Below are 12,009 nucleotides of genomic sequence, written 5' to 3'. Positions count from 1 at the left end.
CACCCTTATAACATGAAGTGAAGAAGAACTGAAGAGCCTCTTAATGAAGTGAAAGAGGAGAGTGAAAAAGTTGGCTTAAAACTCAGCATTCAGAAAACTAAGATCATGGCACCTGGTCCCATCACTTCACGGCAAATAGATGGGGAAACAATGGAAACAGTGAGAGACTTTATTTTTTTGGGCTCCAAAATCACTGCAGATGGTGACTGCAGCCATGAAATTAAAAGACGCTTGCTCCTTGGGAGAAAAGCTATGGCCAACCTAGAAAGCATATTAAAAAGCAGAAACACTACTTTGCCAACAAAGGTCCGTCTAGTCAAGGCTATGGTTTTTCCAGTGGTCATGTATGGATGTGAGGGTTGGACTGTAAAGAAAGCTGAGCGCAGAAGAATTGATGGTTTTGAACTGTGGTGTTGGAGAAGACTCTTGGACTGCCAGGAGGTCCAGCCATTTGCGATGCTGAATTTCTAGCTGGTTGAAGGCAGGTCCCCCTGCAGGTGTGATGCTTCCAGATTCCTGTAGGAGCGTGTGCCTGAGTCTGCTGTTGTGTCTGACTATCTGCCCCACGACAGTCGGAGCCACGCTGGTTCCAGGGCTGAGACACCCCGCCCTGGGTTGCAGGCACTGCGCATTCTTGGCTGCACCAGACAATAGCAAGAAGGGCTTAGGAGCGACTCTGGGTGGTACCCTGTAGGAAACCTCGATTCCAGAAGCTTTTCCTCTTCCAAGTGTGGATGAAGAGGTTTTAATGTCTAGAAACGCAGTGATTTCAAAACACGACCCAGGACAGAATGGGAAAAGCTCATCAATGTGGGGAAAGCATTTATGAATTCCTCCCCTCTTAGAAGACTTAAAAAACCTTAAAAGGGTGATTCTGAGAAAACCAGCACCAGAAGGGTCCTGTTTATAGTTGTCTTTCCAATGAATGTGTGTTTATAAGCCAGATGTTTTCTTTAATGGAATTGAGGTGGTCTTTCCCCTCCTCCTCCTCCATTTCTTTTGTTGCATAAATAGCTTCTGGGTCTGCTTGTGAGTTCACCAAGTCAAGCAAGATTTGCTTTATTACCTAATTTTTATTGTGTGTTCCAGCTTGCCTGCTTCTAATAAATTGGCAGAAATTACGAGTTGCCTTAAATTTTGCCAGCAGGATTTAAAAGCAATGAAAGCAAATTCAGTTATTACATTCGACATTATCGTCGGGGTAAATTATAGTTTAAAATTCAATTTATACTAAATCCTACACTTTAATGAACAGACCACATCACAGATTTTTTATGTTCTTACATTATCCACGGCTTTAAAGCGGTAGAACAGTGGTGTTTTGTTTTTTTTTTTAAGTCCTATATGTTTTCTTTCCTTCCCCTATCCCTTCAAAAGTATTTACGTTTTTCTTTCGGCATAGAGTGAGAAAATCCTACCGCTTCTCAGTTTGAAGGAATAATAGTTTGTCTTTCCGTCACAGATGTGCGTGTATCTGGCTTGACTTCAACCCATGAAAGCTTAACATGTAACCGGAGAAGCACGTCTCTGGAAGTGTTCCCAAATGTGTCTATTTTCGAATGGCACATTTTATCCTTTCACCTTCATTTGTACCTTCTCATCACATTTTGAGATGTATTCAGTTATAGAGATAGCTCCACTTCTCAAAGGGCCTCCCAACTGGCTGAGTGGTAAAGGATCTGCCTACCAATGCAGGGAGACATGGGTTCTATCCCTGGGTTGGGAAGATCCCTTGGAGATGGGAATGTCAACCCACTGCAGTATTCTTGCCTGGAAAATCCCGTGGACAGAGGAGCCTGGTGGACTATAGCCCGCGGGGTCACAAAGAGCCGGACACAACTGAACACCAAATACCAGAGGCAGGTTTAACTGACCCAGGTGTGGCCCAGTTTGAAGAATGATAGTGTGTATTGAAAATGAAATTAAAAGATGCTTGCTCCTTGAATGAAAAGCTATGACCAATGTAGAGAGTGTATTAAAAAGCAGAGAGCTTACTTTGCCAACAAAGATCCGTATGGTCAAAGCTATGGTTTTTTCCAGCAGTCGTGGATGGAGTTGGACCATAAAGAAGGCTGAGCGCTGAAGAATCGATGCTTTTGAACTGTGGTGTTGGAGAAGACTCTTGAGAGTCCCTTGGACTGCAGGGAGATCCAACCAGTCCATCCTAATGGAAATCAGTCCTGAGTGTTCATTGGAAGGACTGATGCTGAAACTCCAATCCTTTGGTCACCTGATGTGAAGAACCGACTCATTGGAAAAGACCCTGATGCTGGGAAGGACTGAAGGCGGGAGGAGAAGGGGACAACAGAGGATGAGATGGTTGGATGGCATCACCAACTCGGTGGCCATGAGCTTGAGCAAACTCTGGGACTTGGTGATGGACAGGGAAGCCTGGCGTGCTGCAGTCCCCGGGGTCACAAAGATTTGGACACGACTGAGCAACTGAACAACCAAAGTGTGTGTTGAGCGCTTGGGAGGTCTGAGAAGTTTGGTTGGCTACTGCTTATTCCCTCTCTCAGGGAATCCTAATAACGACCTTCCTGTTATGATCCCATTATACAGGTGAGAAAAGAGAGGCTTAGAGAGAGGAGCAGTATTCCACCCAGACACATCTGTTGTTCTTATTTATAGGGGACAGACGGATCATGAACTTCCTTCCCTACTGCTTTTTCTGTCCACGCTTTGGAGCGGCCCAAAGCCTGAGAGAGCGGGTGTTAGCTGGCTCTGACTGCCGTAACTTAAGTGCTGCAGGCTGGGCTTCTTGAAGACATTGATTCCTCACTGTCCTGCAGGCTGGAGTCGAGAGATCCGGGTGTCCTCAGAGTTGGTTCCCCTTCATGCTTCTCTCCTTCGTGTGTGGGTCCTGTCTCGTCCCTGTGTGCTCACGTGGTATTCCCTCTGTGTGTGCGCGCGTCTGCGTCCTGATAGGTTTTTCTTACAAGGACACCAACTCATATTGGAGCCATGCCCACCCTGATGATGTCGTTTAACTGAATCACCTCTCTTTTAAAACACTCCGTCTTCACCTGCTGTTCTTCAGGAAAGTGTTCTGATGTTAGGGAGCTAGGTTAGGAAAACAAGTGTGGAAACACTTTGCTTTCCTTCCAAAGAGAAGACATGCTTCCCATTTCCAGGTGTTGAGAAAATGCAGTTTTCTAGTTCTGACCCCAGAAAAGAGCTTCAGCGTGCTCTCAGTTCCTCTCTGGACATTCCAGATGCTCATTCGGTGACCCTTGGGTCAGGACAGTTTCCAAGGCATAAATGGACTCCCTCGCACACAGTTAGACCCAGAGTAAAGATGTGGTGACGGTTTGGTATTTATGCGGTATTTTGAGAACATGAAGTTCAGGGGTGTTGAATTAGCAGCCCAGAAGGATCGGGTTGCCAGGAATTCAGACAGTGTCTCTGCCTCTGGCTGTCATAGTTGGGGCTACGGTTGAGTTCAGCTGACAGTGTTACTTGTTTAGAAATCAGTTGTTGTTGAGCCTCTTTGTCACGTGCAACGCTTTTGGGACCCCTTGGACTGCAGCCCACCAGGCTCCCCATTCCATGGAACTTCCCAGGCAAGAATGCTGGTGTGGGTTGCCATTCCTTTCTCCAGGGGGTCTTCCCCACCCAGGAATCGAACCTGCGTCTCTTGCATTGGCAGGTACCTTCTTTACCACGAGCCACCAGGGAAGCCCCTTACAAATCAGTAGACCATCATTAATGCCTAGTGCTTAGTACTAGGGAAAACATGCTTTATAGTCTCCCTGTTTGGATATAAGTAAGTTATTGTTGTTGTTCAGTTGCTCAGTTGTGTCTGACTCTTTGTGACCCCATGGATTGCAGCACACCAGGCTTCCCTGTCCATCACCATCTCCCAGAGTTGGCTCAGACTCCTGTCCATGGAGTCGGTGATGCCGTCTAACCATCTCATCCTCTGTCGTCCCCTTGCCCTCTTGCCTTCAGTTTTTCCCAGTCTGTATAAATGTGCACGTGTACTCAGTTGCTAAATCGTGGACTCTTTGTGACGCTATGGACTGTAACCCACCGGGTGCCTCTGTCCATGGGATTTCCCAAGCAAGAATACTGGAGAGGGTTGCTGTTTCCTCCTCCAGGGAATCTTCCCGACCCAGGGATCGAACTCAGCTCTTCTGCATTGACAGGCAGGTTCTTTACCACTTGAGCTACCTGGGAAGACCAGTCTATACTAATAAGTACATCTATATAAATAAGTCTCTATATAAACTCTGCACCTAGGCGCACCTATAGATTACTACTGTGAAGAGTATTTAGAGGGAGTTGTTTTATTGTAACTGTGGGCATGGGAGGTTTTAAAGGGATGTAAATTTAACAGACCAGCAGTAGCGTATTGATGAGAAAGACAGGTGACATTGGGATCTGGAGGCACGAATGTTAAGGTCCTGTGGTTTGTTCTCCAAGTGTTTTTGAATGATTCATTTTTTTACATGGGTTGTCATTTCCTGCTCCGGGGATCTTCCCGACCCAGGGGTCAAACCTGGGTCTCCCACATTGTAGGCAGACACTTTACCGTCTGAGCCACCAGGGAAGTCACTCTTTACACTAGAATGACTTGAAATTGATCGGCCTGCGTTAGCCAGTATGTGCCTCAGCACCCTTGTATACCAGTGAGATATCCAATTGTGGCATGATTGTTAAGGAACGCTTGGTGACCTGAAGTGCACAGTAATAGGCATTTCTTATCCCATGAGATGGTTAGATGGCATCACCGACTCGATGGACGTGAGTTTGAGCAAGCTCCGGGAGTTGGCGATGGACAGGGAGGCCTGGCTTGCTGCAGTCCACAGGGTTGCAAAGGGTCGGACACAACTGAGCCACTGCACTGAACTGAACTGATCCTGTGATGGGTTCAGGAGTGTCCTCTCTGTCTGAAAAGTACCGTCTGCGCGAGGCGTTACAATGGTCATTGTGTGGCCATTACATAACACTTGTCACATTCTAAGTGTTTCGGGCAGCTCCTGTCTGGCCAAGCGTGGGAATCCAGCACTCTTGATCACGCGGTGTTGGTGTCCTGTTGCCAATAACCAGGGCAAGTTAAGTAAGCCCTGTTCGGCACACACAGGTAACAATTATGAAATCATTTGCAAGGAACCTGAGCGTACCCGTTGACCCAGCAGCCTGGTTTGCGTCGCCGTAAAAGCAGAGGGCAGGCAGCTTGCCCACCAGCGTGGTTCATTTAACCTCTCCGGGGAGCAAGCATATAGCTGTGGACTGAAAACGATTTGGAGGTCACAGGCTACTCATCGAATGTCACCATAAAGACCCTTTCCGGCTATCACACGGAGGCAATGGCTTTAGTTTCTCTTCTGCTTGAAGGGTGAGTGCCATCTCGCTTGGAACAGAAAACTCAAGTGCAAAAAACCTGTTCCCAGATGTCTTTCTCTTAGGCTGATTCTTCCTGGAGTGGTTCTGAGCCTCTCCTCTGCTGCTCTTTCCTTTTCAGTCTTGACGTCATTAATTGCTCAAAGGTCAGTCCGCTGATCCCTTCCTGAGTTAGCAAAGGCCTTTGAGGCGATCCTTTGGAACTCGTTTCTCTATGGGGGCTTCAAAAGCGCTGATTCTGAGCGGAGGTCAGTGTGGGGGCTTGGAGGGGGACCGGGGGGAGCGTCTCAAGGACCTTGGACCTTCGCTGGTTGAGACACGTACCGTCTTGCCTGATCTGTGTGTGTTAGTGCCAGAAACCTCCTGGTGTCTGTGTTCGGGGGTGTGGAAGACTTTGCTGTCAGAGGTAATTTTGCTTTCGGTTGTACCTCACTCTCCATCCCTGTGTGCTGGCGGCGGTTGTGGTGGTTTAGTCGCTAAGTCGCGTCCGACTCTTGTGACCCCGTGGACTGTAGCCCACCAGGCTCCTCTGTCTGTGGGCTTCTCCAGGCAAGAAGACTGGAGTGGGCTGCCCTTTCCGTCTCCAGGGGACGTTCCCGACCCAGGAATCGAACCCAGGTCTCCTGCATTGCAGGCAGATGCTTGACCGACTGAGCCATGAGGGAAGGCATACAGTAGATGCTTAATAAATCCCTGGGGAGTTACTGGAAGGATGACCTTGACCCGCCTGCGGTCTGCACTATGTTGTGAGGGGATCCAGCTATGTTGAGGACCATTAACCCTAGATCTTTGTTAATTTTTGTTTGTTTGTTTTCAATCTAAGAAAAAATTTTATTTTTGCACTATATGGGGAGCGGGGTTGGTGGTCTTAGTTCCCTGACCAGGGGTTGACCCCTCCACGGCCCCTGCATTGGAAGCATGGAATCCCAATCACTGGACCCCCAGCCAGGGAAGTCCTTGATCCTTGTTAGCTGATGCTGCTCCTGACCTTCAGGACCGACTCCCCGGAAACCTGAGACCTCTGAATCTGTTCAGGGTGCTTTGCCTCGGTCCCTCTGTCCTGCTGTGACGGAATCTTAATGCCTAATGCCGTAAGCTTATTGCTGTTGTTTGGTCACCGCAGAGCACTCAGGAGAGGTCCCTGTGCTGTGTACAAGGTTCTCATTACCTGTCTATCTTATACGAAGAATCAGTAGTGTGCACGTGTCAATTTCCATCTCACAGTTTGCTCCCACTCCCATTCTTGCAGTTTTGGTTTCCTTCTCCTCTCTTTTCCTTTGTTGTTGTTGAGTTGCTAAGTTGTGTCTGACTCTTTGCCACCCCATGAATCGCAGCACGCCAGGTTTCCCCGTCCATCACCATCTCCCGGAGTTTACTCAGACTCATCTCCATTGAGTCGGTGATGCCATCCAACCATCTCATCCTCTGTCATCCCCTTCTTCTGCCGCCTTCAGTCTTGCCCAGCATCGGGGTCTTTTCCAGTGAGCCAGCTCTTCGCGTCAGGTAGCCAGAGTATTGGAGCTTCAGCAGCAGCCCTTCCAATTAGAATATTCAGGACTGATTTCCTTTAGGATGGACTGGCTGGATCTCCTTGCAGTCCAAGGGACTCTCAAGAGTCTTCTCCAACACCACAGTTTGAAAGCATCAGTTCTTTGGCGCTCAGCCTTCTTTATGGTCCAGCTCTCACATCCACACAGGGCTGCTGGAAACAACATGTGTGCTAAGCTGTTTCAGTCATGTCCGACTCTTTCCGACCCCATGGGCTGTAGCCCACCAGGCTCCTCTGTCTGTGGGATTCTCCAGGAAAGGAGACCGGAGTGGGTTCCCATGCCCTCGTCCAGGGAATCTTCCTGACCCAGGAATGGAACTCCTGTCTCTTACATCTACCTGCATTGCCAGACGGATTCTTTACCACTAGTTCCACCTTCTTTTGGAGAAGGAAATGGCAACCCACTCCGGTATTTTTTGCCTGGAGAATTCCATGGACAGAGGAGCCTGGTGGGCTACAGTCAGTCCCTGGGGTCACAAAGAGTTGGACGCACTGAGTGACTAACGCATGCCACCTTCTTTGGCTGTGCAGCCTGTTGGGCCGCAGTCCATGGGGTTGCAAAACAGTTGGACACGACTGAGCGGCGAAATACCATAAACCGGCTGCCTTATAGACAACAGAAACGTCTTTCTCGTGGTCCTGGAGGCCAGAAGTGCCCTGTGTTGCAGGCGCATTTGTTGGCTGGTGAGAGCCTGCTTGCTGGTTCATAAGACGGTCGTCTGCTTGCTGTGTCTTCACTGCTGGAAGGGCTGACGGAGCTCAGTGTTGGGGGGGGTGGTGGCGAGTTCATAAGGGCGCTCCTGCCCTTCTAGAGGACTCCACTCAAGTCCTGTCACCTCCCGCAGGCCCCACCTTCCAAGTTTAATCATCACCTTGGGGCGTGGGTTTCCACGCATGGGTTTGGGGGAAACACAAGCGTCCAGTCGTAGCAGGGATCAAATAGGCAAGAGACGTCTTTGATGATGGCCCGTCAAGTATGCGCTCTCATGACGGACTTGCCCAGTAGACAGACGAATGGAACCTGTTAATTACCCAGCGCAACCGGTTCCCCGATTCACAGGTCAGGCGAGGAGTTGTGCAACCTTGCTGTGCTGGTGGTTAGTGGTGATCGAGGTGAGAACACCTCTTGAATTCAACTTCTGATGGCCCCATAGAAATGAGAGTTCTCATTCTTTATTTTTTTTGGAAGGGGGAGTTGCATTTTATTAAATTTTTTTTTTTTTAATTGAGGTAGTGTTGATGGACAATACTGTGTAAGCTCAGAGTTCTTATGCTTTTAAAAAAGACAAGGGTATCCGATATAGTTCCTTCTTGCCATCTTGGGAAGGTCACACGACAGATGAGGGACGTGTGCGTTGGTGACGGTGCGGGAAGATCGCTGTAACTGGAGACGGTGGTGTGTGTAAGTGTGGTGGTGTTTGCTCGGGACTCTGCACATGTGAGAGATCTGAGTGAGGGCCACCGGTTGGGGTGGACGCAGGTCCAAGGCAGGATGGAGGAGGCAGGACAAAGTGGGGCCATTTGGGTGGTTCTCGGGGGTGTTTAAAGGGAACAGAGGAGCTTGGACTTTCAGGGGGTGACGTTCATGGGATCCTGAAGGCCCACGCTTGGAGAATGGAATATACTGTATAGAAAGAGGGGAGACCACCAAGTGTTGTGTTTGTTTTTTTTTTTTTTTTTTTTGCACAGAGAAACGGGCACACCAAAAGCTGTACCTAAAATATATACAGTGGAGTATCACTCAGCCGTAAAAAAGAATGAAGTAATGCCATTTGCAGCAACGTGAATGGATCAGGAGACTGTCATACTCAGTGAAGTAAGTCATTCAGAGAAGGAGAAATAAGGCGTGGCATCCTTGATAGGAGGAATCTTAAAAGAAATGATACAAATGAACTCATTTACAGAAGAGAAAGAGACTCAGAGAATGAACTTATGGTTACTGAGGGGAAGGATGGGGGAAGGGACAGTCAGGAAGTTTGGGATGGACATGGACACACTGCTGTATTTAACATGGAGAACCAGCAAGGACCTGCTGGACAGCACAGGAAGCTCTGCTCAATACTCTGTAATAACCTGATGGTTCCCAGGGGGAAGGATGGGGGAAGGGATAGTCAGGGAGTTTGGGATGGACATGGACATACTGCTGTATTTAACATGGAGAGCCAACAAGGACCTGCTGGACAGCACAGGGACCTCTGCTCAACACTCTGTAATAACCTTACGGTTCCCAGGGGGAAGGATGGGGGAAGGGATAGTCAGGGAGTTTGGGATGGACATGGACACACTGCTGTATTTAACATGGAGAATCAGCAAGGACCTGCTGGACAGCACAGGGAACTCTGCTCAACGTCTTGTGGCAGGTTGGATGGGAGGGGAGTTTGGAGGAGAATGGATACACGTATGTGTATGGCTGAGTCGCTTTACTGTCCACCTGAAACCATCCCATCATTGTTAATTGGCTATACTGCAATATAAAGTAAAAAGTTAAAAAAAAATAAGTCTACATGAGAAAAAAATGATCTGAGAGTAACGTGTACGTCGAGTTGGTGCCTGTTCCCTGTGCGCTGAGTCCATGTACCCCCATCCTACCCTAAGTTAAGTGTGTTTTTACAGTTTAAAGAGCCGTAGAAAAGGAGCAAACAGCTACATGTAACACATGCGATCCCCAAAGCCTGCGATACTTGTTAGGAACGCTTGGCCCTTCGCTCAAGTAGTTGCCGAGCCCTGTTGGGTTGGAAAGGGCAAGAGAACCTGGTGTTTCCTATAATAAGAGGAAGTTGAGCTAGTGTGTAGTTAGCTAAGGGCCAGGGGTCCTTTGGAACCAAAGATGTGGACAGGCGAGAAATAAGAATGGAGACTGGCCCAGGACAGGCAGGGGAGAGTGGAATCAAGAAGCTATGTCGGCAGGGAGCCACTCTGGGAAAGTGTTAGTCGCTCAGTCGTGTCCGACTCCTTGCAACCCCATAGACTGTAGCCTGCCAGGCTCCTCTGTCCTTGGGATTCTCCAGGCAAGAATACCGGAGTGGGTTGCCATTCCCTTCTCCAGGGGATCTTCCCGACCCAGGGATTGAACCCCGGTCTCCTGCATTGCAGGAGGCAGATTCTTGACCGTGGGAGCCATCAGGGAAGGCTGATTTTTTCTTTGAGACAGGGAGCAGGAAGACTCCCTGTAGGAGGTGAGCTTTGGGGTGTAGAAGATGGCAGTGGGGACTCCGTGCATCACACCGGGGTCTGGGGTGAAGGGAGCTGGCCCCATAGCAGCATGGAGCTTTCTGCAGCCTGTGCTGTGCAGAGCAAAGTCCCGAGGCAAGTGGCGTTTGTGTATGTGGGTGAAACGTCACACGTTTTGTCAACTGGTGACGTTCTCCGTAAAACCACATGCTCCTTCGTCGTCCTGGGAGACGTTCAGCGGTCCAGGACGTCTTGATGATTTTTGTTTATGAGCGTTTGGAGCGAGGACCTGGCATCAGGTGAACGGCTGTTGGGTAACGCTTGCTGAATGAACGAATAAATGAGTGAGTGGGTCCCGGATGGCACAGTGGGCCAGTTAAATATAGGGAACATCCCTTTTCAGTCACAGCGGTCAGGGCAGTTCCTCAGTCAAGTAGCCATTACCAGAGTTAGCAAGAAGTTTGTGCAGGGGTGGAAGCCTTTGGTCACCTCTGCCCCTCAAGCTGTTCCAGCCAGGCCAGTGAACTCCTGAGATGGGCCTTGTCGGACAGAAGGACTGAATTGTAAATTTTGTTTATACCTTTTTCTGGGTAACAAAAATAAAGAGAGCAAAGATCACCATTTTAACCATTGTAAAATGTTGAGTTCTGTGGCTTTCAGTTTAGTTCCCAGCCTTTACCATCATTCATTTCCAGAAGCTTTGCACTGGCCCAAACCAACTGTCCCCATGAAGCACTAACTCCCCAGCCTCCCATCTCCCAGAGCCTGATCTTCCCTGTTCTACTTTCTGTCTCTCTGGATTTGACTGTTCTGTGATGAGTGGAATCACACAGCATGTATCCTTTTGTGATGACCTTACGTTCGCTTGGCGTCCTGTCTTTGAGGGTCGTTTCATCTTGGAGCATGTGCTAGACTTCCTTCCTCTTGAGGCTGAAATCACATTCCATTGCCTTTCGAACGCTTTCCAACTGTGGTGCTGAAGAAGACTCTTGAGAGTCCCTTGGACTGCAAGGAGCTCCAACCAGTCCATCCTAAAGGAACTCAGTCCCGAATATTCATTGGAAGGACTGATGTTGAAGCTCCAATACTTTGGCCACGAATGTGAAGACCCAACTTGCTAGAAAAAGACCCTGATGCTGGGAAAGATTGAAGGCAGGAGGAGAAGGGGAAGACAGAGGATGAGATGGTTGGATGGCATCACTGACTCGATGGACATGAGTTTGAGCAAGGTCCGGGAGATGGTGATGGACAGGGAGGCCTGGTGGGCTGCAGTCCGTGGGATCGAAAAGAGTCGGACACGGCTGAGTGCCTGAACAACAGCAGCAGTATTCCATTGTGGGTATATGTCACATTTTTTTCTACCTACTCATCCATCGATAGATAACATGGCTCTTGTCTGCCTTTTGGCTACTGTGAATAATGCGGCTATGAACGTTAAGTTAGTTTATACTTTCGTTTACAGAGTCACCGGGGCGTTTGTGGGGCTGCTCACAGGAGTGGTGGGTGGCATGGTGGAACCTGGAAGATTAAAAGCTTTGGAACGGGTGTGCGTTTTTTGTGATCAGGAGCAGCCTCAAGCTAGGAGTGTTTGAGATGGTGGGGAGTGCATCTGTGATCAGGTCATGAGCGTCCAGGGCCGTGGAAGGGTGGAGACACCGACTCAGGAGTCCCAGTGTTAACCACGTGGGCGTTTCTGCCATGTGTCTGAGGATTCAGTTTGTTGTTGAAACGTAAAGATTATGGAGACCAGAGATTAGGTTTACTTTGTCTGGCTTGTGTTCTGGTTTTTTTTTTTTTTCCTTCTTATTCCCTCAAGGGTCCTACCTTTGCGATGGTGAGGCTGCTCTAGGTTTGATGGTTTCTGTCTGGTTTATGGGACTTTTCTTGCAGTAAAGAGAAGGGTTTTGAAAAGAATTATTTAAAAATTTTTTTTAAAAAAATTT

The 12,009-nt window shown here is 48.7% G+C and overlaps 1 protein-coding gene across 11 annotated transcripts in view; it reads left to right on the top strand.

The window, feature by feature from the left end:
* Positions 1 to 12,009, top strand: part of LOC145536639 (F-box-like/WD repeat-containing protein TBL1X) — a 250,623-nt gene that overhangs the window by 54,226 nt on the left and 184,388 nt on the right. For 2 of the 11 annotated variants that reach the window (XM_081566167.1, XM_081566177.1), the window contains exon 2: positions 8,585 to 8,711. The exons of 7 other annotated variants lie outside the window; for them this stretch is intronic. The gene's annotated coding sequence lies outside the window, so the exon portion shown is untranslated. Of the gene's footprint in view, positions 1 to 5,165; positions 5,342 to 8,584; positions 8,712 to 12,009 lie in introns of those variants that run through there. 2 more of the 11 variants (XM_081566168.1, XM_081566171.1) reach the window with 2 other exon arrangements.

The sequence above is a fragment of the Giraffa tippelskirchi genome, chromosome X (genome assembly GCF_054371585.1).
Source record: "Giraffa tippelskirchi isolate mGirTip1 chromosome X, T2T-mGirTip1v1.2.pri, whole genome shotgun sequence".
NCBI lineage: Eukaryota > Metazoa > Chordata > Mammalia > Artiodactyla > Giraffidae > Giraffa > Giraffa tippelskirchi.
The sequence above is the reverse complement of the archived record's forward strand: the minus strand, read 5'-3'. Positions and strand labels throughout refer to the sequence as shown.